General features: G+C 48.1%; 1 protein-coding gene across 1 annotated transcript in view; it reads right to left on the bottom strand.

Annotated features, from left to right (window-relative positions):
- Positions 1 to 19,216, bottom strand: part of Cers4 (ceramide synthase 4) — a 69,413-nt gene extending 50,197 nt beyond the window's left edge. The window contains exon 1 of the mRNA XM_008824147.3: positions 18,895 to 19,216. The gene's annotated coding sequence lies outside the window, so the exon portion shown is untranslated. The remainder of the gene's footprint in view (positions 1 to 18,894) is intronic.
- Positions 19,217 to 19,481: the final 265 nt, after the last annotated feature.

Below are 19,481 nucleotides of genomic sequence, written 5' to 3'. Positions count from 1 at the left end.
CCCCTTACCCCTTAGAGACAAGAGTTATGCAATTTGGGAGTCTTTTAGATAGACCCACTGAAGGGGTACTCCAATTGCCTCACCTTGCATCCCTGTTCAGCATGGAAGAAGCCAGAGCAGTCTATGTCCCTATTCCCTATTGGCAATTTGGGTAACCCCTTCAGAGGACAGCATGATAAGAATACGAGGTAGGAATTGGCTAGGCAGTTAGGTTAAAGACAGCAAAGCAGAAGAGGCCCTGCCTGGTTCTTCTCCATCCCTCCTGCAGCAGCCCAGTAGTGGCTCATAGCTTATGCCTGTCCTATCTTTGACTCAAGAGCCTGAGGGCTTCCCATGGGTCTCGATGGTTACCTGGCCCTTCCTACCACCCCACTCAAACCCCACTGATCTTTTCTTTAATATTTTATTATTTTTTATGTTGCCTGCATGTATGTCAGTGTATCATGTCGTGCAATGACCGAGGAGGAACTGGAGTGAGAAGACAGTTGTTAGCTGCCATGTGGGTGCTAGGACTCAAACCCAGATACTCTGCAGAGCAAGAGCAGCCAGTGCTCTTAACCACTGAGCAATCTCTCTGCACACACACACCCCCACCCCCACCCACACACACACACTGATCTTAACTCTGTGGTTCTTAGCCTGGGTCCACAGATTCCCAGGATTGATTCAAAGTGCTGAAACTATCTCACACAATCCACTTTGCAACAGACTGCCTGGGGACCTATCTCCTCCCATAGGATGAGGGCATCCAAGAGGGCAGTAAATGTGTCTAATTCCTATCAGTGTCTGTGATGGTTGATCCTGGCTGTCAACTTAACTGGATATGGGATAAACATACCCCTGGGCGAGTCTGTGGGGGTGTGTCCTGGTAAGATTACCTAAAGGAGGAAGACCCTCCCCCAGAGTGAGCAGCACCTCCTGACAGCAGCCTAGATATGAGGAAATCTGAGGGAAAAGCAGGGCTACTTTTGCCTGCTCACCTTCACTGATAGATCACATCTATCCTGTCGCTGCTGCCGTCACCCTAAGCTGACACTGGGCCCACCTTCTCAGCCTTCCACTGTGGACTGAAGGCCTGCAGCTCTCCAGGAATTCTCCAGACCTTCAGTGCCAGACTGGTGAGACATCCAGCTCCAAGGACTGAGCAGTCATCAGGGTCTCAGCCTTTGCAGCAGGTGGACAGCCATTGGAGTAGACACATCATATTGTGTAGGTCAATCTGATAGAATCCCTGTTAATACACATTCATTCTCTATGGTCTGTTCTTCCAGAGAACTAATATAGGCCTGTGAGCACTGAGTGCCTACTATGTGCCTGGCCCCTGTGAATACTGAGTGCCTATTATGTACACAGCCTCTGTGAACATCAAGTACCTACTGTTCACATGGTCCCTGTGAACACTGAGTGCCTACTATGTGCCCAGCCCTCTGAGCACTGAGCACCTGTGTTCCTAGCTTCTGTGAACACTGAGAACATACAGTATACATGGCTTCTCTGAGCACTGAATACCTACTGTGTGCCTGGCCCCTGTGAGCATTGTCTGTCTACTGTGTGCTCGATCCTATGAACACTGAATGCCTAGTGTGTGTAGCATGCAAGCAGTCACTGCTGGACTACCCTGCCTGTTTTGTGTAATAAAAAATCTTCTCTATAATATATATTCATTCTATCAGTTCTGTTCCTTCAACAACCCTGAAATACAGCTTCCACTGCAGGCTCCAACTCCAACTCCAGCCTCAGATCAAATGTCACCTTTTCAGAGAGGCAAAGTCATCCAAAATAAAGCAAAGCCCCTTCATTCCCAGCCTGCTTCTGTAAAACTCTAAGAAAAGAGAAAAGTCCTAAATCCTCAGCCTTGGTATCTGAATTCCGGGGATTTCCCACTAAACAAGACATGTCACCAATGCCTCCTAGCCTCCACCTGTGTCTCCTGGAAGCCATGACTAAGATGCACATTGAGGACTGAGTACTCCTTACAGCTGGGGAAACTGAGGCACAGAATCTCCCAAGATCATAAGGAGGAAATAGCTGAGAATGGGAGCTTACCTGTCTTCCAAACTATCAACCCTCTCCAGCCTCACCTCAGCACCCAGCTTAATGATCTCTTCTCAGGCTGTAGCCAGAAACACCTGGATGCCTGTCATCATTTCATAAACATTTATTTGGCACCTAGTATGTGCCAGGTGCTGGGCTAACACTGGGGTCTCAAGAGGAATCTGAGCAGACAGTACCACCACCCTAGGAACTGATGTTCTAGAAAGGGGGAGGGGCTGGAGAGATAACTCAGTGGTTAAGAGCATTGGCTGCTCTTGTAGAGGATGTGAGTTTGGTTCTCAGTAGTCACATGGTGGCTTACAACCATCCATAACTCCAGTTCCAGGGAATCTGACACTCTTCTGACCTCCATGGGCACTGCACATACGTGGTGACTTGCATTCATGCAGGCAAAATACTTATATACATAAAATTTTTAAAAACACTAATAAAAGAAAGGGAGTGGGGAGACACATAGTAAATATGTTGCAACCATATTTTGTACCATTTCGTAGTGTACCCCCCACCTTGTCCTTTAAGGACAACAGCCCTCTGTTCGCTAATAGTTAACGGGCTCGTGTCACTTGGCTCACTAAGAGTTAAGAGACTTCTTTGGACTTTGTTGATGCAGAAGCTTGAGGAAGAGGCAGTCTGCTCCCAGGATGCTGGGAAGCAGGCCAATTAGACAGCTGTCCCTGGGATGCCAGGGCAGGTGGGTACCCCCCTTCTATGTTTCTGCATACATCAAAGGAGGTCTGTTACTGGGTCAGTCGCCACGGCGTTGTGTGCACTGTGCTGCCTTCTCACTGTTGTGATGGGAAAATTCTGTGTTTTGCACTGCTTGAGCACTCATCATATGTAAACTGCATGTGAACTTCAAACACTAAGCTTCCAATAAAGGCTCTCAGGAGGGCAGTGAAAGTGCTCCTGAACAGCATAGCTGGAGGACTCCTGGTCTAATCTGTTTTTGAGCAAGGGTCAAGCAGGAGGGCTACATAGTTTCTTTGTACCAGGCAGTGACTATTTGTGCTGGTTACTCTTTGTCAACTTGACAAAAACTAGAGTCACCTGGGAAGAGGGAACTTCAACTGAATTTCCTCCATCAAATTGGTCTGTGGTCATGTCAGTGGAGTATTTTCTTAATTCTTTATACAGGAGGGCCAAGCCCACCATGGGCAGTGCCATGGGCAGGTTGGCCTGACCTGTATATAAAAGGCAGCAGTCAAAAACAAAAACAAAAAAAAAAAACATCAGGCATGGTAGCACATGCATTTAATCCCAGCATTCGGGAGGCAGAGGTGGGAGGATCTCTGAGTTTGAGGCCAGCCTGGTCTACAGAGTGAGTTCTAGGCCAGCTGGGGCTGCAGGAAGACCCTGTCTCAAAAAGACCAAAAAAAAAAAAAAAAAAGCAGTCGAGCCAGGTATGGTGATACACGCTTTTAATCCTAGCACTTGGGAAGCAGCGGCAGATGGATTTCTGTGAAATCAAGACCAGCCTGGAAGGGAGGAGGGAGGGAGGGAGGGAGGAGAAAGGAAGGAAGAAGGAAGAGAGAGAGAGAGAACGGTAGCTGAGAAAGCCAGGGAAAGCAAGCCAGTAAGCAGTGTCCTCCATGGTACCTGCTTCACTTCCTGCCTCCAGGCTCCTGCTTCAGCTCCTGTCCGGGCTTTTCTCAATAATGGTCTGCATCCTGTAAGTGAAACCCTGTCCAGGGAGGGAGGGAGGGAGGAGAAAGGAAGGAAGAAGGAAGAGAGAGAGAGAGAACGGTAGCTGAGAAAGCCAGGGAAAGCAAGCCAGTAAGCAGTGTCCTCCATGGTACCTGCTTCACTTCCTGCCTCCAGGCTCCTGCTTCAGCTCCTGTCCGGGCTTTTCTCAATAATGGTCTGCATCCTGTAAGTGAAACCCTGTCCTCCTCAGGTTGGTTTTGGTCAGTATTTTATCACCGCAACAGAAAGCAAACTAGAACACTAGCCTTGTGGATGGAAGAATGAAACAGGGAGGGGAGTGTGAAGTGAAGTCTGAAGGCTACAATCAAGAGACAGACGTCAGGGAGTGTGGGTCAATAATGTCACTACATCATTTACAGTCAGAACTACGACAGTATCTGATCATCTTCGAACCTCCGACTTTCATTCTTGATTAATGAAAACATTCTTGGCAAATGCTTTTGCTCTGGTCCGTCTTGCACTGGTCCAAGAATTTCACCTCTAGCAGCGCAATATGACTGCTCCGTCATCCCTCTTAAACATGGCCTCAGTTCTGAAAACCAACAAAATAGAACCTCGGTCCTATTCCTTTACATCTCTCATTAAAAAATCTGGTAACACAGCAACCTGTTAAAAGTCTCTTAGATCTGTGGGCAGGCTTGTGTTCATTGGAATGTTTCAATCCCCCGGTTGGCAAGCTGCCTTGGAAACACTGAATGCCACTGACAACACTTCCTTTCTTTCCTATAATGGGAAATTCAACATCACACCACAGGGACCTCCAAATTCACTCCCTTAGAGCCCTACTTAAGAGGACTTAAGATTTCATAAAAGGAAGGCTTGGAATTTTGGGATGAGGTGCTTCAATTCGCACCCTGGGTCCTGTCGGCAGATATCTCTGACCCGGATGTCTGGACCAATGTTGCCTACCTGGCTCATAAAAAAGAAATCCAGGAAGGGCACCATTTGCCCCTTTCCTTCCTTCCCATCATAGCTGCCATCCAACAATGTTTAGGAAACCCACCCAAGCCTGAGGATGACCCACTAGACAAAAAACAAGCACAGGAAAATAAGGGGGAGGGCTCAAATGAAGAAGACCCTGAAGATTGCCCAGTAGCAGATTTAGCCGCCCTAGAAAAGACAATTGACCTAGTCAGACAAAAACTACCCATCGACAAAAAAAAACCCTCCTCCCTTTACTCCCCTCTTCCCCCCTACGAATCCTCATGGGCGAGAAAAACAAAGACCCAAATGTTAAGACCCAGGTTTCAAAAAACAAAAATTCCCAGCTAAATCCTCCTCCCCCTTCAACCTCAGCACCACCATCTATGGCGCCATCCCCCACAGCCATTGAACAGCTCTGTAATCTCAGGGATAATGGGAACTAGTGCCCCCAATATCCTCAACCACAATGGCCTCGGGACCCAAAAATCCCACCCATAGGGACCTTCCCTGTTAACCTACAAGTAACAATGCAACGTCCACTGCCTTGGTATCCCCTCCCAGCAGCAGACTTAAAAGAACTGCACCAAGCTGTCCATGAGGATGGGATCCATACTCCATGGACCAAATCTATATTACAAACTTTCAATAGTAACCTCCTAAGCCCCCAGGACTGGAGAGATATCTGTCAATCCACTCTCCCAGTCCATTATTTGTACAATGTGAGGCTTTCTTTAGACATGAATGCCAAATGCAGGCTAGAAAGAATGACATACATAATCAACAACTAGGATCACAACAAGGGCAAGATCCACCAGCTAGATTCATAAATTGGAATTATGACCAACTGTTTGGTCAGGGCAATTTTCCCACAGGAATCCAACAAGTTGTGATCCCTGCCGGCTGTTTTGAAAAGGTCCACTTATGTGCACTCCAGGCCTGGGACCGCCTAACCCCCTTGTCCACAGGGCCTGGAGAGACCTCTTCACTGACCTTTCTAAAACAAAAACCAACTGAAACCCTCCCAGATTTTATAGTAAGATTACAGGCCAGTTTAGACAGAAAAATAACAGACCCCACAGCCAAAGCAATGCTTCTAAACAACCTCATCTGGGAAGGGATGACCTCTGAACACAGACGAGCATACCAGGGACATTAAAAAATGAACATTACGACAAATGGATCGTGGCCACCCATGACATTGGGACAGCCTCATACCAGGCCTCCTCTCTTACCCAGGCCTTTGTAGCTGCAACCCAATCCAACTCAGGGTATTTTAAATGTGGGGAGACTGGACAATGGAAAGAAAATTGCCCAAAATATGATTTAACTGCCCTTCAACCCCCTAAATCCCTCTGTCCTCGCTACAATCCTTTTTCATTGGAAAAAAGATTATAAATCTGAATATGAAAAAGATGGCAAACCTTTGCCACCTTTAAACTCCTCCCAGGGCAACCCTCAGCCCTGCTAACAAGAGGGAAGCCACAAACATTGTGGGTAACCAGCATTACAGAAAACACCCATCCAAAATTAACCATAAAAATAAACAATAAACCTTCCAAATGCCTCCTCAACACCAGGGCTGATAAAACCATCTTAAGATGCTCTGAGGTTCCCCCACACTGGGAGTTAATACTGGGACCTCAGCTGATGGAGTAGGAGGCCCCTCCCAAGCATTCATCACCAAAGACTTCTATAAATGGGAGGATCCTGATGGAGAGGTCGGTACAATAAGACCCCTGATTGCAGATATAGCCACAAATCTCATAGGACGAGATATCCTGGAAGACCTCAATGTAGTTCTTGCCAGTGGAGCCGAAGGAGAGTGCCTTCAAATAGATGATTATATGAGGTTCCTAGAACAACAAGAAAACAACCCCCAATCCTAATGGCCACTGTTGATTACCAGACTCCCTGCCTTGACTGAATCACCAAAGAACCAGTCTGGATGGAACAGTGGCCATTACCCAGGGAGAAATTACTCATTTTACAACAACTTGTAAAGGAACAATTACAGCTGGGTCATATTAGACCCTCTAGGAGCCCATGGAACACCCCAGCCTTTGTCATAAAGAAAAAGACAGGGGCATGGCAACTGCTACAAGACCTCAGAGCCATAAACAAAACCATGAAAATTGAAAATATGGGGATCACCCCAAAGAGGCCTGGCCATGATCTCTGCCATTCCCATTAATACTCCCCTATTATTCCCAGACATAAAAGACTGCTTCTTCTCCATCCGTTTACATAATAATGATTACCAACATTTTGCCTTCTCAGTTCCAAAGATTAACAATTCTGGGCCAGCTGATCAATATGAATAGCAAGTTCTGCCACAGGGCATGGTAAATAACCCTACAAGCTGCCAGGAGGCCATTGCAAATGCACTGGTACCCCTTCTGAGAAAAGGCCTACATGTTTACCATTACATGGATGACTTCTTGGTCTGGCAGGACAAGGATTCCTCTCTGGAGGACCTGATAGATTCTATGATAAACACCCTAAAGACAAGAGGTTTTATGATAGCCACAAATAAGATACAATTAGTTCCCCCCATTACCTTCCTGGGGACTGAAATAACACCTACTACTGTTAGGCCCCTTAAACCTATCCTGGATACTCCCCCATCCCCTTACCCTTAATTCTATTCAGAGCTTTTTAGGCAATATTAATTGGCTAAGGCCCTGACTTCCCATCCCCACAAGCCAATTATAGCCATTCTTTGACCTCCTAAAGGGTGACAGAAATCCATCCTCCAGATGGTATCTGAACCCAGATGCCAAAAAAGACTCTCCAAATCATTAATAGTCACTTCCAAAAGGCAACGCAGGCCAGACATGACCCTGAGGTGCCGGCTCAGCTCTTAATTTTTAACTCCTCCCCCACCATGGTGGGAGCAATTCATCAGCCACAGGGAGTACTAGAATGGCTTCACATGCCTATAGGGGTGCTCCTCGCTTTCTTACAGAAGTAGACACACTTGCATCCATGATTCGTTAAGGAAGAGATGGAACCCTACAGATTATAGGAAAAGAGCCTGATACCCTCATTATCCCCTTCCCATTATCGGATGTACAATGGCTCCTAAAAAATTATCCCTCCTTTTCAATTACCTTAATAGGCTTCCAGGGACAGATTGATAATCACTACCCCAAAGATAAATGGATGTCAGCTATTCCGGTGCTTCACTGGCTCCCACTTCAGCTTTTCTGCCACAAACCCATAAAAAATACTACAACAGCCTCTACAGATGGGGGGAAAAAGGGGCGGCATTGGTCCTATACGACTCCCCTAATGACACCCCTATGATATATTTTCAGCCTCTGTCTGATAAATCCCCACAATGTAAAGAGCTCTTTACCATCTATATAGCCCTTGATAAAACTGATGAGCCCTTCAACCTTTACTCTGACAGCATTTATGCATTTAATTTACTCCCATGGCTAGGTTGCTCCTTTATCAAAATAGATGACAACCTCTTCTCACCCCTGCTAATTAAAATTTCTACACTACTACAAAAACAGATGGCTCCATTATTTGTCCAACATATCAGGTCCCACTTCCCCCTCCCAAGTCCTCTTACTGAAGGAAATGCCATAGCAGATGAGGTAGCTAACGGTTGGAACATTCCCTGCCAGCGTAAAGGATGCCCAGCACCTCCACCATGCCACCCACGTTAATTTACGAGGGTTCCATCTCAGATTCCCCCACATTCCCCTCAAACAACTTCAACACACTGTTAAAACCTGTTCTTCCTGTACATCAATGATACATGCCCCTGCTATACAACAGATGGGCACCAACCCTCAGGGGCTAAAATCTAATGCCCTCTGGCAAACTGATGTAACCCATGCTCCCCAATTCGGCAGACACAAATACGTATTTGTAACTGTAGACACATACTCCCATTTCCTTTGGGCTACTGCCCAAACTGGTGAAAGTTCAAAAAATGTAATAAATCACATGCTTTCATCTTTTGCTATCATGGGCCTCCCCTCACAACTAAAGAAAGACAATGGCCCAGCATTTAGCAGCTCTCTGTTTAAAAAATTTTGTGAGGCCTGGAGGATCACCCATCACACTGGCATCTGATATAACCCATAAGGACAAGCTATTGTGGAATGGTCACATAAAACCTTAAAAGACCAACTACAAAGACAGGCCCAAACAATGTATTCTCCCAACATTCAATTAGCATTAGCCTTGTTTACCCTTAATGTACTCAATGTATATTAAGGCTCTGATGCACCCCCCCGCTCCCCCCCCCCGTTGCCCGACAATGGACCCAGACACACCCCATACCACCTATCATGGTTAAATGGAGAGCCCCCCCCCTCGATGGAATCTGGAAAGGACCAGATCCACTGCTAACCACAGGGAGAGGATTTGTGTTTTTCCACAGGATCAACCAAAGCTCAACCTCCCCACCCACAAAAAAGATGGCTTGCATGACCCTGTCGGAGACAACAAAAAGGAGACGACACCCGAGACCATGCAACCGGATCACATGGAAAGATATCCATGATCTGGTGAATAGCGCCCACCGCAGCTGCCCCCCCCAGCTTCCTTTTCTGTCATTTTCATGGCTGTTTTTACCCTACTTAGCACCAACACTTCAGCCAGCCGCCCCCCCCAATACTATGCTCTGGAGATTTTATGTCAGGGAAACATATCAAAGGAGAAATCAAATAATCAGAACCAAAGATTGTCCACTAGTGGGATGTCAAAAGCCCATAGAAATCATAATATACCCAAACGCTAGTGAATACAAAACAGACGAATATTATTGCTTTCCTTTCCAACAAACAAATCCATCATGCCTCAAGGAAGTGCCACTATTTCAATCCCTGCAGGTTGGAACAGGGATTGACTGGAGGATATCAGAGCATAACAGAACAAGACAGACCCATCTACCTGAAAGACAATAAGTATCTCTATGGATACCACGACTATTCCATAATATATGCTGCAGATCCTTGGCACAATCACTGGTGTGTTGGGGTGACAGGCAAGTTCTACCTAGGCACATTCTCTAGCTACCCTACCACTGATTTTCATATCTCTTGCCAGCTTGTACCTGCAGCTAAGCCCACGCTAATTCATCACAACATTATTCTACAGGAAAAACAGAGGAGCAGATAAGATCAACAACGTCTTGGAGCCAATATATTCAATACATTGCTGACTTCCCTTCACCACCCACCCCAATGCCTCTGTTTTCTTTGAGCACCTGGCAGTAGACCCTTGCTGACAGGAGTACCAGTTAATACCACCCTTCTTTACCCCAAGACAACAAAAAACTTCGCCAACTCTGACCTGTCGGATATTCCCTTATTTGACCAGCTGTCCAACTATCCAATTTGCATTTCCAGTAGAAATAAGCCTACTCATTACAAATGCCTCACTAACATTACTCTCTCCAGGACAGCATGTGTCACCCCGCCTCTTTTTCTTTGGTGCAAAGGAAACACCCAGCCCTGTATTAACTCCTCTTTGTCTGCCTTTTGTATGAATGATTAAGTCCCAGGTGTACCTATTCGAGGAAGAAGAGGCCACCCTACTCCTTCACACCTTCTCGCGGAGAGAAATCTTCATCCCCTGCTAGTGGGACTTGGACTCGCCGTCTCCCTGGGTGCCAGAGGCGCTGCAACTGCTGCCACTGTACAAATCCATCACCTGGCAGGAGACTTTCAAGACAAGCTCAACCAGGCAATGGCATCCACGACTAACAGCCTTGAGTCTCTCCAATGACTGATGAACTCTCTTGCCAGAGTCGTGCTCCAAAACAGAAAAGCACTAGACCTAATAACTGCTGAAGGGGGGGGGGGGCACCATGACACAACACCATGTGTAGTATTGGGAGAAGAATCCTTCTTTTTTGTAAATGAGTCAAATGTTGTTGAGACTCTTAATACTCTTAAAAAACTTCGTAATGACCTGTTTTCAGGATTTCAACCCACCGAACAATTAAGTTGGTTTAATAACCCCTTGTTTTCTTGGCTCTTACCCTTTGTTAGTCCCCTTATTATGCTGTGGTTATTTTGATGCTTGCTCCCTGTTTTATACAATTTCTTCGACGACAAATTACCACCATTGCTAAAATTACTACCAATCAGGTCATGGTCCATTGTCAGACCTTGGATTCTCCCGATATAGATGAACTGGCTCTTAAAACTTGTGATGACACCTTTCGATTATAAAACAAAACAGGAGGAGATGTTGGGGGACCCTGCCGTGAAGGTCGCAGTCCACCATGTTGGCTCTGAATGGAGGACTCCCTTTCTCAGCAGGGGCTTTCTACTCTCTGCCTGACCTTATTTGGAAAGTGTCTCCAAGCGTGGATGTCTAACCTTATTTGGAACATGACCTTTGACATAGTTCCCTGCAAATGCTGCCCCTGGTTTTCCTTTATGATAATTAGGCATTGCACTACAGCCACTCAATCCCATCTCCCCTTTCTACATGATAGGGTCCTCCTGTCACATACTAATAAAGCATACTATGAACACCTAACAGTAAAGCTTTGGCTGCCATCCTCACCCTGTATCTTCCCTCCAAACTCCCTGAATAAAGAAGCTGTCTCACTGAAGCTAACTCCTGGAAGTTCTTTCTGTCATACTCATGGTCATCCTGACCCCGTTATTCATCTCTGCTCCCTTTGTTCTCGTGGATCTGTGGCCAACAACCCACGAGGAACAAGAGACACACAGAGGAGATGAATCAGTAAAGTGTTTGCCAGGCAAGCATGAGGACCTGAATCCACATTTTAAAAAAAGAAGCCACAGGGTTGGAGAGATGGCTCAGTGGTTAAAAGCACTGGCTCTTGCAGATGACTAGGGTCCAGTTCCCAGCACCCATAAGGTGGCTCATAACCATCTATAATGCTAGTTCCAGGGCATCTGATGTGTTCTTCTGGCCTCCACAGGCATTGCACAATACAGGTGTACTACATACATGCAGGCAAAACACTTACACAGAAAAAATAATCAAAAAAATGTTTTTAAAGTCAGGTACAGTGGCACATACCTGTAATCCTAGGATTGGGAGACAGAGACAGCAGAATCCCTGGAGTTTACTGGCCTCATCAGCAAGCCCCAGGTCCCAGTGACAAATCCTATCTCAAAGACTTCTGAGGAAGGATACCTGAGGTTGTTCTCTGACCTCCACATGCATGCACATGACACATGTACATGCACATACACACACAAAGGAGGGAGGGAGGAAGGGAGGGAGGAAGGTCAGGAAAACTTCATTTGAAAAGATAATGTCCTGTTTTCTGAGACAGGGTCTCCCTCTAGCTCCAGCTGGTCTGGAGCTCTCTATGCAGACCAGGCTGGTCTCCATCTCACAGAAATCTACCTAGGATTAAAGTCATGAGCCACTGCACCTGGCGAAAAGGTAATGTTTTAAGTGTAAGAGGCAAAGTGGGAAACAGAGCATTCTAGGCAAAGCCAACAGCCAGTGTAAAGGCCGTGAGGCATGGTCATGTGGTAGGTTCAAGGCACAGAGGGAAAGGTGCCATGGCTTCAACAGAGGGAAGACTAGACAGGAGGTCAGGGAAGCAACAGCTGGTAATGTAGAACTGCCCTCACCAATATCTCGCTGAAGAAGTAAGATCCACAGGCCTGTTCCTCTTGCTTCCATCACTGCCTATATTCGCTGCCTTCTCTCAAAAGCCCAGGTTCTCTGTCCAACCCCAGAAGTGGGCCCACTGCAGCCACCAGGAAGATCTAGCAGAACCAGGGTCACCAATTTGGACAGGAACAGAGAGACAACTCCCAAGAACAGTGCCCTGGCTCAGGAGAGCTTCTGATCACAGTCCCAGCAACTGAGGTCCAAAATCTGCCCCATGAAGGGGCTGGGGAAAATGGCTCAGCAGTTAAGAGCACTGCCAGCTGTTCTTGCTGAGGACTGGGTTCAGTTCCCAGCACCCACATGATGACTAACAACCATCGGCAACTCTACTTCCAAGTGATCTGACACCCTCTTCTGGCCTCCACAGGAACTGCACACATTGGTGGGCATTGAGGCAAAACACTCATACACATGAATAAATCTTGGGGTTTTTTTGTTTTGTTTTGGTCTTTTTGAGACAGTCTCCCTGTAGCCCCAGCTGACCTGGAACTCGCTATGTACACCAGGCTGGCCTCGAACTCACAGAGATCCGCCTGCCTCTGCCTCCCAAGTGCAGGGATTAAAGGCGTGCGCCACCACTCCCAATCCAAATAAATCTTTTTTTAAACTCTGCTCAGTGAAGGGGGGCTGGGGGCCGACACATACCCTGGGCAGTACTGGGAGCAGGAGGTTAATGGAGTTCAGATCACCAACTCTTGTCCATGTGAGGTGCTTAGAGTAGGGAAAAGTGTTTTCTCCACCTCCTGGGAAGGGAATGGCCACTGGCAGGTAGCTGCTTTATCCTCAGAACACACCTGTTTGGTTTTTATGGTTTTTCCTCCATACTCAACATCTTTGCATCTTTCGGGCTCCTGTTACCTGGCATCCATCCAGCTCTGTGTCCTTCCTGCCTGCCTAGTTGCCCCATGCCACTGGTCAACACCCTTTCCCTGGCTAATTCCTTTTCCCTGCTTTTGGGTGGAAGGAGTCTGGGCCCTTCCAGGAAGTCCCCTGGTCAACTGAGCTCCACCATGTGCAGAGGGAAGATGGCTTACCCTAGTGGAAAAAGGCATAGTCCTATCTCCCTTCTTTGAGGGTTCAAGGACTTAAACATGGGATAATCAACACACATATGGGACAACTTGTCAAAGCAAAGGGGTCCAGGAACCTCTCCCCCACTTGGGCAAGGACCTTGCAAGGGTCTGCTTGGGATCCTTGAGGACCTCCAGTCTCTTCATCTGCTCCTCTTTGTACTCTCCCCCTCCCTCACTCTGTTCCAGCCACAACAGCCTCCAGCCTGTGCCTCCAGTATACACCAAGTTTGTTGTGGCCTCAGGACCTTTGCATCAGCTGATCCCTCAGCCTAAAGTGTTCTTCCTCCAGATGACTGCCTCCTTCTCATCCTCCAGGCCTCAGACTTGTCCCTGTCCCTTCCCTGCCCTCAACCTGCCAGTTTCCCAGTGCCTCCCAATGCAGGCACTTGATACAACTAACACACAAGGAGGAATGGAAGAGAGATGATGCCAGGAACTGAGCAAATGAGAACTCCAGGGTATGGCTGACAGAAAACACTCCCTTTTTAGATAGTCATGGAACTCGAATCAGAGCTGAACTCCAGACACTACTGTGTATATGACTTCATCAACAAAGATATATCGTCTAGACTGAGGAAGGAGAAAGGCTTCCTGTACCCTCTTCTGACCAGAGCCAGGCTGAGTCTGAGAGGCCCTATTCAAGAGGGACAAAGAAAAGCCCCCATGAAAGTGCTGAAGGGGCCACCAAGATGGCTCAGTGGGTAAAGGTGCTTGCTGCAAAACCTGATAACCTGAGTTCAATTCCCAAGACCTACATGGTAGAAGGAGAGAATGGACTCCTAACAAGCTGTCCTCTGAGCCTCACATGCACACCATGTGATACATAAACACACACACACACACACACACAAACACTAAAATTTCTTTAGAAGGATTAGGAAGGGAACACAGGTGCATACAGGAGGAAGACTCATATCAGTGATTTATCCAAGCAAAGAATTTCCTATCTATTTGTATTCTAAGTAATGTATGCATCTTGTAGTGCTGGAGATGGAACTGAGGGCTTCACACATTACTAGGTAAGAGCTCCACCATGAGCCAGGTCTCCAGATATGACCCAGCCTCCCCCAACACACACTTTTTTCCATTTTTCAGTTTATTTATTTTTATTTTATCTGCATCAATGTTTTGCCTGTACATATGTAAATGCACTACATGTGTGTAATACCTACACAGGCCAGAAGACGGCATCAGATACTTTGGAACTGGAGTTACAGATGGTTGCTAACTACCATGTGGGTGCTGGGAACCAAACCCAGGTCCTCTACAAGAGCAACAATGGTCTTAACCATTGAGCCATCTCTCCAGTACACACACACACACACACACACACACACACACACACACCACTTTCACATCTGCGTGTGTATATGTAGATTCAAGTGCATGCCTGATACAGCACACATGTCAAGGTCAGAGGACAACTCTCAGGAGTCACTTCTCTCCTTTTACCATCTGGGTCCTAGGACTGAACACAGGTCTTCAGGTTCCCACTGAGCCATCTAGCTGGCCTGCTCAGCCTTCCTTCTATTATTCTTGGTTCCTAGCTTACCACCTGCTCCCTGCCCTGTCTCCCAGCAAGCTCTCCTCTTGTTCCTCCAGAAGCCTGCTCCACACCACTCCTCTACCAGGTAGCTGATTATCACCATCACAAGCTACAGATGCCAGAAATAGATTACTGACTTCTATCTAACCCTGATTCCTCTGCTCCCTCCATACCCATCAGTGGCTGCCCTGCCACCAGCCCCACTCCTGGCTCTTCCAGTCCATCCAAGATCTGTTTGACCCTCATCCATCCACACTTCCATTTGGTTCAGTCCCATCACCTAAACCAGAACAGTCACCTTCACTCTTGTCTTCTGGCTCCTACTTTTACCACCACCCCACATCTCCCTTGGTTTGTTCCCAAGGCTCATAATAGCCTCAGCCCCTTCCTGCTCTCCTCTGGACCTCAAGGTTCTTTTTTTATATATAATTATGTTTGTGGAGCTGGAAAGATGGCTCAGCAGTTAAGAACACTGGCTGCTCTTGCAGACGACCCAGGTCCAGTTCCCAGCACTCACATGGCAGCTAACAGTTCTAACTCCAGTTCCAGGGGATCCAATTCCCTCTTCTGATCTCCATGGGCACTGCACAACAGGGGTGTATTTACATATATGTAGGCAGTACACTTATACACATAAAATAAAAATAATAAATAAAATAGTTTTTAATTAGATGTTTGTAGGCCAGGTATAGTGGTGAATCCCAGCACTCGGGAGGCAGAGGCAGGTAGATCTTTGTGAGTTTGAGACCAGCCTGGTCTATATAGTGAGTTCCAGGCCAGCTGGGGCTACAGGGAGACGCTGTCTCAAAAAGACCAAAAAAATAAAAATAAAAATAAAATAATTAGGTGTTCCTGTATATGTATGTATGTGCATTTAGGTGCAGTGCCCATAAAGACCAAGAGAGGGCATCAGATGCCTTGGAGCTGGAGTTACAGGTGGTTGTGAGCCACCTGATATTAGTGTTTGGAACTAAACTCAGGTCTTCTGCAAGGCCAACAAATTTAAGCCCCCAAGGACCTCAAAGTTCTTTCATGCTACTACAGAATATTCCTCCAAGCACTCAGCAGTATGCTCAGAGCCTTTACACATGCTGATCCTTCTGTTTGGAATGCTCTTCCTCTACCCAGTGAACACCTACCCATTGTATCAATTAACCTGGCCACTGTTACCTAGTTCAGAATGCCATTTCTGACTCTCCCAGGGCCAAGCCAGGTGACTCCACTTGGTTCCCTCCCCAAAAGGCATGAACTCTGCAATATTCCTTTGATATTTTAACAGCCTCATTACTAACTGGACATTGTGCTAGCTTCTTTACCTATATAAAGTGATGTATGCTATTATTCCCATTTTACAACTGGGGAAAAGGAAGTGTAGGGAGGTAAAGCCACTAGCCTGAGGGCTGAGGAGTTCAAACCAGAAGGATGAGGTTGGAAATAAGTACAGGCCCAGACAGCAGAAATGAGGCAACTTAGGGCACCCAGGTCACATGGGAGCAGAATTCCCCCCAGAGTCTGATTTTCTGTGTCATCTCAGGGGTGGGAGGAGGGGACCTTCGCCCACTCCTGTTGCCATCTTTAGTCAGTCCAGAGGCTCTTATGCCAAATGTTCACTCCCTTCCAGGCACTGGGCCAACTAAATGTTTTTCTCTACTGGCCGATGGCCTTGCGTTTGGTGATGGACAGTGTTTTGCTTATCTCAGAGCAAGGCATGGAGGACCCCAGGCCCTCAGGAATGTGTGAACAGCACTGAGTTTGGTCAGGCACTTTCCTACCTGTGGACTCACTAAGAGTCTTAAGGACAAGTACTACTGACCCATTTTCCAGATGGACAAATGGAATATCCCAGCTTATATATCCATTGCCTCTTCTCTCCTCAATCCCTAAAGACTCCCCCACCCCCACTGAGAATGGGTAAGCCAGTAAAGTAGGCAAAGAGGATCCCCAGTTTTCCCTGCAGCCTGCCTGGCCAGCAGGGGAGGTCCCAAGTGGAGAGATGCTCCCATAACTCCACCCACCCTTTATTTACTAGAAGCAGCTGTAGGACCAGCTGCAAATACCAGGGGGCTTCAATTTCAAAGCAACAGCATAGCCTGGGATTCCCATAGGATGCACCCCATTCAACATGTCAAGGTCACCCCAGCGATGGGGCCACCCTAGCTTCTGTGCTCAGATGCCTAGGATCTGGCCTGGGCTCAGACTTGCAGCCTTAGAAAGTCCTTTCTCCATGTCTCAGGAATCTCATAGGTTTTGCAAGCCAGGCTGGATCATAAAAGCCTCCTCTTCCCTCCAGGCTCCTCTCTTAAACCTGGTTAATTCAGCAATAAAAGGCCCCTCTAGAGCCAAGTCTGGTGGCTCATACCTGTCATCCTAGCTACTCCAGAGCCTGAGACAGGAGGATTGCCTGGGTTACAGAATGAGTTCAAGGCCAACATGAGCAACTTAATATTGCTCAACACAAAGTATAAGGGCTTGGGGAGATGGCTCAGTGAGTCTAAAGTGCTTGCTGTGCAAGCATGAGGACCTGAGTTTCAATCCCCAGCACCCATATAAAAGCTAGGCGTGGCAGTCTGCACATGTAACTCCAGTAGGGGGAGGGGCAAAAATAGGTAGATGGGGGTGAAGGCTCTCTGGCCAGCTCTCTAGTAGAAACAGTGACTTCCAGCTTCGGTGAGATCCTGTCTCAGAAAATAAGGTAGAAGAGTGATAGAGGAAGACACTGGAAGTGGAAGTTAATGTCTGGCCTACACACACACACATATACATGGAGTATCCCACAGGTACACACATATACACACACATCACACACATACACATATATCACACACATACATACATACATCACACATACATCACAGACATACACACATATACATCACTCACTCACAAAGAAAAGTAAGGAGAAAGGGACGGAGGGAGAGAGGGAGAAAGTAGGCGACTGGGTAGGTAGCTCAGTGGTAATGCTTGCAGAACATGAATGAGGCCCTAGATTCAATCCTAGCCTGGAAAATATAGAAATAAGACCTCTTCTATAATTCAGAAGCCCAGCTCAGAAATCACACACTTTCCCTCACCTCCCACTTCTAAGCAGACAGGAAACACAATTCTTCTGAAAAAAATAAATCTAATATCTAACATCACTTCTTACACCTTCCAGCACAGCCAAGCCAGCAGCCTCCTCCCAGATGTCTTTTCACACACCAGCTGCAGGATCTTTCTCTTAAGACACAATCAGATGGTTGTTCCTTGGTACCCAGAGCCCTGAGAGCGGAATTCTGGACTCCTTACTGTCTTCCAAGCCCTGGTCAGCCTCTCCCAACTCTTTTCCTCCGTCTGTAGTTTCAACACGGACATGTTGGCCTCTTTTCCGGTCTGCAAACACCTGAGCCCTTCCTGATGATCTTGTTGGCTAGGCTGACAAAGCTCTCAACAGCAGGTTGGCACTTTCCCTGAGACACCCTGGTTTCCCTCACGACAACTCCAACCCCCTTCCTCCAGTTGTCTGATGTATGGCCTAGACCTCCAGCACCAGAGAGAATGACGGGATTCTATTGAGGGCGCCAACGCAGGGCGCTGCTGTGTCTCCAGTCCTGGCACGTCGGTGGCACCCAGAAGGCGCTCCGCACGAATTCTCGGGTGACAGACACTCCCGTGGCGCAGTGCCCGTTCACACAAACGGATTCCCCGCGTCACCGGGCCATGAAGGGCCCAATCACCTCCCGCGTGTTTTCTAGTAGTGTTCTACCCGCACCTGCGCCCTCATGGGAGTAGAGCTCTACAGCGGAGTGGCACCGGCCAGGAACAGATGGGAAACACCCGAGAAGCACCTTGCAGGAGGGGTGATGGGGGAATCCAGTGGCCGCGTCTAGGGGGTCGTGCCCAGCTGGCCTTGGCCCCAGAGGCGGGGCTGGGCTTTCGAGGGTGGATTTGGGGGCGTATCCCAGAAGAGGGGCGCCCGCTTACCTGGACTGCAGGAGGCTGGGTGCACGGAAGGCCCAGAAGGGGCGAGAAGCGGCGGACCCGGAGACGCAAAAACGCGCTCCCGGCACCAGGCAAAGAGGGTAGGGTAGGGCCTCAGCCTCAGCAGAGGAAATGGGGCCGAGGGGGCCACGAGGCGGGGCCTGGGCGGGGCGAGGGGTAGGGCTTCGTGTGTGCTGGGCCCATCTGGCCGCTGGTTCCAGGACTCCCACCCACAAGCTGCTCAGCCTGCACCCTGGCCTCGCCCACACGCCACCAGGCTCCGCCCCCGTACTCTGACCGGCACATCTCGACCCCGCTTTCTGGCCCTGCCCACGGAAGATTGGCTCGGTCCTCGGTCTCTGACACGAGCAGCCCGGCCTCTCCTCCAGTCCCCCTACCTCTCCCAGCACCCCCAAAACCCCCGAGCCGCGCTGCCTAGCCCCGCCCCAAAACGCTGGGCTTCGAAGTCTGGCTCCTCACCCAGTCCCTGAGCTGCACTTCCAAACCCCTCCCCCAGCCACCGCAGCTCCCAACTCTGACGCACTGCCCTCAACTCTACCCCTACCGCCATCCAGGGCTGCCGCACCCCG

The sequence above is a fragment of the Nannospalax galili genome, unplaced genomic scaffold, assembly GCF_000622305.1.
Source record: "Nannospalax galili isolate Female #2095 unplaced genomic scaffold, S.galili_v1.0 scaffold1009, whole genome shotgun sequence".
Lineage (NCBI taxonomy): Eukaryota > Metazoa > Chordata > Mammalia > Rodentia > Spalacidae > Nannospalax > Nannospalax galili.
Note: the sequence above shows the minus strand (reverse complement) of the source record. Positions and strands in the feature narration are given on the sequence as shown.